Genomic DNA, 7,242 nt, shown 5'->3' on the forward strand with positions numbered 1-7,242 from the left:
CAAACATTTCCTGAATGCTCGTGCTATTAATATTTTGCTAAGAGCAAGATTTAGGAACATATATTGTAGACTCACGCTATTCTACTTTGAGTATATATTTTTCTAAACATAAAATTAATTACTCGCTACAAAATTAATTACTTTACTACTCTTCTAACAGGTTCCCAAGACTGTTCGCTCAAACAATTAGTGGTAATACTCTACTTCTTTACTTTTAAAAAATATTTATTACTTCAATTTGTAGTTATTAAAGTTATTTCAATCTTTACACTACATTAACAAACGCTACTGCCAACACTATTTGTCTGCGATTACAAATGCTATAATCTATTGTCTATTGGAAATGATACAATAAATTATAATAGAAACATCAAGATCATTACCATTATATTATTTTTCCTTCGTCCATCTATCCATCTAACCATCACAGGCTCAATTCAAATGGCGTCTGAAGTAGAATTATCGAAACAATGCTTACCTATTAGCAAGGTACCAAATACTCAGCCGATTGGGTTATAAAAGTCTTTGTTGTTCGAAGGAGTAAAGTAATTCCATACAAAAACCAAGGCACGAAGGTGTTTTCAAAACTCTTATATTAGTTGTTGAAGAGGTAATACTTTTTACATTTATAACGTATACTTTACTAACTTATATTGTCTATAATCGCATAAAATATTGGTTGCATCTTTAATAGGGGACAAAGATCCAAGCAACACTTTTTAATAAGCATGTAGAGAAATGGAAAGACTTCTTTGAACCACACAGGAGTTACTTCATTATCAATGGTCGCCTAGATCGTGTCAATCCAAACTACTCCTCGGTTCACAAAGAAGTTGAAATAGCTTTTACTGACAACACTATCATCAAGGAATCTGAAACAGACATTTCCACCCAATAATTCTTAAATGGTTTTTTGTTCTTGGAAGAGGCGGAAAAGTTAACCGACGACACTATCTTTGGTAACTATTTATAGGAATAAACAAATCATTTTCGTGCATAAATTCTATATACTTATAACTACTTCTCTAATGACCTACTTTCCAGATGTAGTTGCCATTTTAGTTACAGTGAAACCATTATTGGAGAAGGCCGTAACAGGAGAAGAGAGATAATAATTACAAATGAAAGGTCAGTTAAACATACGCATATTTCAATGAAAAACAAACATTTTACATATTATCTGCCACTATAATTCGAGATACATTCGGATTCTTTCATTTTTAAAGCTTCAAAATCAGCCCTTAGAGTTTGAAGTTTTACCTTCTTCACCTTGTCAACTCCTTAAAGAGAATTTCGTAAAATCCCCCAAGCTTCCTTTGAGGTGGTAGCATCTGCTACTGATCACGCCCAACTATGTCTTATAAAAAGGACTAAGTGGTCGTTGCAAATATAATCTGATTTACAAGTCCGGATTCGAATTTCACAGAGAACTAAGGCTTAGCTACAGCTGTTCACTATCACCAAGAAGACAAGCTTGAACAGTTCCTAACTTATAGATATTTAGATTCTTGTGTTTAACTAATTGATTAACAAATTAAAATAATAAATTAACAACTAAAGATACTAAGAGTTAGAGACAAGATTAAGGAGGTCTAGAGTTATGATTTCCCCAATTGTCGGAATCCTTCCCGCTATGTCTTCTATAATTTCGCCTAAGTATTCTCTACCGATCATGAGCACTCTTATTACCGTAAATCTCTCCCGAGTAATCACGACAATTTACTAGACGCACTCTCCCGAGCTACGCTAGCTGGCTTTTGATACAGCTCACTTCAGATCGCACCCAAGGCTTCGTTATCCCTAATCCCGCCTTTAAACCCTCGGTTATTGATCCCTCATATACTCTGGGAGTGGTGTTGTTCAACAATTACCTAAATATGCACTCTCTCCCGAGTTATGCATACTAAATAGGCACAGCTAATTGAGAGCTCTTCAATTAACTACAATAAGAACGTAGTTGAACAAATAGAGATTATACTACGGCTCAATTATATAAAAACATAACAAGAATTTATCCTACAAAAGGTTCTATCAAAACTCTAGATAACAAATTAGCTATTCATAATAGTATGTAAAACTACAATACTAAAAGTCATAACCAATAATGAAAAATAGGAAGGGGAAGGAAAAACTCGTAGAAGAATTCTCCGCCTTGCTCCTATTGAGTTTCTGCCTCCTTAGGTCGAATCTGTGTCAAAAATTGGTCTCCTCCCTCAACATACCGTTTTCCCATGTATATATACCAAGTAGGGTTGGGCCCAAATAAATATACCTTCTCCAATGTGAAAAAGGACACTTTTCCCGGGTTTGACTAGCGCGGCCACACTCGTGACCGCGCTAGTGGCCACGCATATTGCCTAGTATTCTGCCTGATGAGCGCGGCGTGAGCGCGGCCGCACTATTGACACGCACTTTTCACCCTGTTCCTTTTGGAATTTGGAAAAATGTAAAACATGAATGTTGTAGGTCTTTGAGTTAGATTCCCAACCATATATTGTGTATCCCAAATGGAGTTCTGAGAAAAAGGTTATGTGCATTTTACTAGATAGTGCGCAATATACCTACTCGAGTCTTCGTTTGTTCTTAACTATCAAAGTTGACCCCTGACATGATCCCGACTTAATTACTTGGACTTTTACTCAGACTTCAAAGCTCCAAATCACTTGAATTCATTCCATAACATCTATATAGCTCGGAATCACTCCTACAAGGTATAAAACACACAGTTAGCGCAAGACACTAGCGATTAAAGCTCAAACTCAATTAAAGTGCAGTAAATTAGAGTGTAATAAGCGACTGAAATACGTAATTATAGCTTATAATCAACACCCCACACTTAAATCATTGCTCGTCCTCGAGCAATCAAACTACATTTTTTATAGACACGAGCTTTTAAAACAATTCTCCTAACTCATCACACCAAAAGTATTTAAAATAGACTAAGCACAAAAACGTAACATCTTCACCTCAAGATTTGACTCACAAGTACCACGCATTATTTACAACTCACCCACTTACTCTAACATAGAGGTCACTGACATTACCTTTCCTTCATGAATCAAGTGCCGTCACACAACTATATTTTTTTTTCAATTCAAGTGGATCTTACTTGTTCAAAACAGTGCACCTTTCTTCTGATTTCATTAGTTCCACTCAAAGCCAAACCAACCACCCCACACTTTAACTTTTACATAAATCATCAGAATTCAAGTGCTCATAAGAGGTTAGAAGGTTCAAATAGATGGTTAATTCAAACAAATGGGTAATGCTTGTAATGTGGTTGTCAAAGAAACAAGATTACAGGCTCAAAGGTATTAACTACGATACATAACAATTAGGTAGGTAAAATATACATATCTGGCTCAACAAAGAAACGTTTATATCACTTCCAAGACTGAACAACACTACTATTTCGCTTTACAAACACACAGGGCAAGTTCTAGGCATCAAATGCAATGCATTTAATAACGCAAAACCTTACACACATATGGTACATAACTCACTCAGGATTGGATTCATAGACACTCTAGTCAAAGCAGTTAAGCAAAGTTAAGATAATACAATTTAAGGTACTTCTACAAGAGTAAAAAACTGAGCCTAAGCGTCACAACCAAAGTACTCACTATTCTCAAGGCATAACCAAGTCAAGAGATATTGCTTCAATTCAAAGCACAACACAATGGCTCCTACTCCCAAAAAAACTAACTACACCCGGTTCAAATAAAACCCTTGGAAAAGAACCGTGGTTTAAAGAAAAACCAAGGGTAATTGCTATACTACCTAACAAACGAAAATCTTTTTATTTTTTTTAACTTAAATCCCTCAAGAAAATTGTCTAGGATATCCATCGCCGGGAAAAGTCCAATCTTTTTTTTTTGTTTTTCTAAAAAGTAAAAATTAAAAATTCAATTAAACTAACACAACTAAAATAGCATAGAAAGTCACTCAGATAATCTCCTCACCCCACACTTAAAATTGTGCATTGTCCCCAATGCACACCATACTAATAAGAGGGTAAAAGAAACTCCCTGGTAGGCCAAAGGCCGAAGCACTAGCAGCTCATAGGGTACTCAGACTTCTCCCAAGCTTGGTCCTTCGTGCGGGTACCTCACACTTAGTTCTAACCATTTGGTTTGCTGTTGTATCCTTCCAATACCTTTGATTTCCATGCTCCTAGAAAATAAAAAATTGACACTACAAAAATAATACAATTAAAAAAAATAAAAAATAAACAAAGAAAGTAATAAAGCTGAGTTTCCTCCCAACAAGTGCTTGATTTAACGTCGCAGCACGACGTGAATCACTTTTTGCCTCCAATTAGAACTTATGAATCGGAGCCCAAGTTTTGATTCTGCTCTATTATCATGCTCCTAGAGTGGTGGAACGAATCTGACTGACCCAATAAAATAATGTAGTATTCTGCACTTCTTGGCCTTTAGATGAGGTATGTAATCCCGACTTTCTGGCAAGAAAAATTCCAGAATGTAAGCACTTTGTTCCTCATTCCTTGATTCCTCAAATGGCTCGGACAACTCTCTTTCCATATCATCATCTAAACACAATGTGGAAAAATGCTTGGAGTGAGGACCAATGCACTCAATTACATGAACATTGGGACTGTCTACATTCTCAACACTAATGACAATAGAGTCAACTAAATGTGTATCCTCAATATCCTTGGTTGACTCTAGTATCTCTTCTACAACATCGACATCCTCAAAATCTAGTGCGATTGATTGTTGGTGTTCTAGTCTAGCCTCCTCCTCTAGCTCATCCTTGTATTTTTTTAAATCCTCCAGTATAATGGCAATTTCTACAGCTAATTCATGCTCATATTGGCTACTATCCACAATGTCAACTTGTTGCGCTTTACAAGGTTCAATTAATTTATTCGCTTGAGTCTCCAAGTTGTGAATAGTTTCCCCTTGCCTTTGTACCTACAGTTGTATCTCATCATATTGTTCCGTAAGGCACTTTAGCATATCCTCGATCTCTTTCAGGTCCTCATACCTGGGTTATTTGTTCCTATTAACTTCACAAGAAAAAGAAGAACCATCAAAGTAAGGGGTTGGAGGAAGATAAAAACTATAAGCACAACCATGAAAGTGACCATCTTGACCACTACACATATCACACACATTCCACACATAAGATTGTGTTGGTGCACAAAACTCGCTCTCGGGAATATTTTGATAATTTTGCCATGGGTGGTTTCCTTCACAATATGCATAAGGAGGATTAAAAGTAGAATTACCAATATCAAAACTCTCATAATTCCATGATTCCATGTTTCTCAAATTAATAAGTAAAACAAAAATAAAAATCAAATACAAAAACATAAAAGTTCAAACTTGAAACCTAGCAATATGTACACCTACAACTACACTGTTAGATCCCCGGCAACGACGCCAAAATTTGATCACGCCCAACTATGCCTTATAAAAAGGACTAAGCGATCGATGCAAATATAATCTGGTTTACAAATCCGGAGTCGAATTCCACAGAGAACTAAGGCCTAGCTACAACTGTTCACTATCACCAAGAAGACAAGCTTGAACAGTTCCTAACTTATAGATATTAAGATTCTTGCTTTTAACTAATTAACTAACAAATTAAAATAATAAATTAGTAACTACAGATAGTAAGGGTTAGAGACAAGATTAAGGAGGTCTAGAGTTATGATTTCCCCAATTGTCGGAATCCTTCCCGCTATGTCTTCTATAATTTCGCCTAAGTATTCTCTACCGATCATGAGCGCTCTGCATGTTGTAATTCTCTCCCGAGTAATTACTACAATTTACTAGACATACTCTCCCGAGTTACGCTAGCTAGCTTTAATTACAGCTCATTTAGATCGCACCCAAGATTTCGTTATCCCTAATCCCACCTTTAAACCCTTGGTTATTGATTCCTCACATACGGCGGGAGTGATGTTGTTCAACAACTACCTAAATATGCACTCTCTCCCGAGTAATACATACTAAATAGGTACAGCTAATTGAGAGCTCTTCAACCAACCACAATATAAACGTAGTTGAACAAATAGAGAAAAACTACGGCTCAATTATATAAAAACATAACAAGAATTTATTCTACAAAAGATTCTATCAAAACTCTAGATAACAAATTAGTTATTCATAATAGTATGTAAAACTACAATACTAAAAGTCATAACCAACAATGAAAAATAGGAATAGGAAGGAAAAACTCGTAGAAGAATTCTCCGCCTTGCTCATATTGAGTTTCTGCCTCCTTAGGTCGAATCTGTGTCAAATATTGGTCTCCTCCCTCAAAATACAGTTTTCCCATGTATATATACCAAGTAGGGTTGGGCCCAAATAATTATACCTTCTCCAATGTGAAAAAGGAAACTTTTCCCCGGTTTGACTAGCGCGGCCACGCTCGTGACCGTGCTAGTGGCCGCGCATATTGCCTAGTATTCTGCCTGACGAGCGCGGCCGCGCTATTGACGCGCACTTTTCACCCTGTTCTGTTTGGAATTTGGAAACTCGTAAAACATGAAGTTGTAGCCCTTTGATCTAACGTTCCAACCATATATTGTGGAGTCCAAATGGAGTTCTGAGCAAAAAGTTATATGCATTTTACTAAACAGTGTACAATATGCCTACTCGAGTCTTCGTTTGTTCTTAACTATCAAAGTTGACCCCTGACACGATCCCGGCTTAATTCCTTGGACTTTTACTCAGACTTCAAAGCTCCAAATCACTTGAATTCATTCCATAACATCTATATAGCTCAAATCACTCCTACAAGGCATAAAATACACAGTTAGCGCAAGACACTAGCGATTAAAGCTCAAACTCAATTGAAGTGCAGTAAATTAGAGTGTAATAAACGACTGAAATACGTAATTATAGCCTATAATCAATACCCCACACTTAAATCATTGCTCATCCTCGAGCAATAAAACTACACTTTTTATAGACACGAGCTTTTTAAACAATTCTCCTAACTCATCACACCAAGAGTATTTAAAATAGACTAAGCACAAAAACGTAACATTTTCACCTCAGGATTTGACTCACAAGTACCACGTATTATTCACAACTCACCCACTTACTCTAACATAGAGGTCACTGACATTACATTTCCTTCATGAATCAAGTGCCCTCACACAACTAAAGAGAGTAGTTCCACACAATAAAATTTAAGAACACTTAGGAACTCAAGATAGAAAGAATTCACTCACTCTCAGAAATAACATTCATATGCCACAAAAGA

This window comes from Nicotiana sylvestris, chromosome 2 (assembly GCF_000393655.2).
Source record: "Nicotiana sylvestris chromosome 2, ASM39365v2, whole genome shotgun sequence".
Taxonomy (NCBI): domain Eukaryota; kingdom Viridiplantae; phylum Streptophyta; class Magnoliopsida; order Solanales; family Solanaceae; genus Nicotiana; species Nicotiana sylvestris.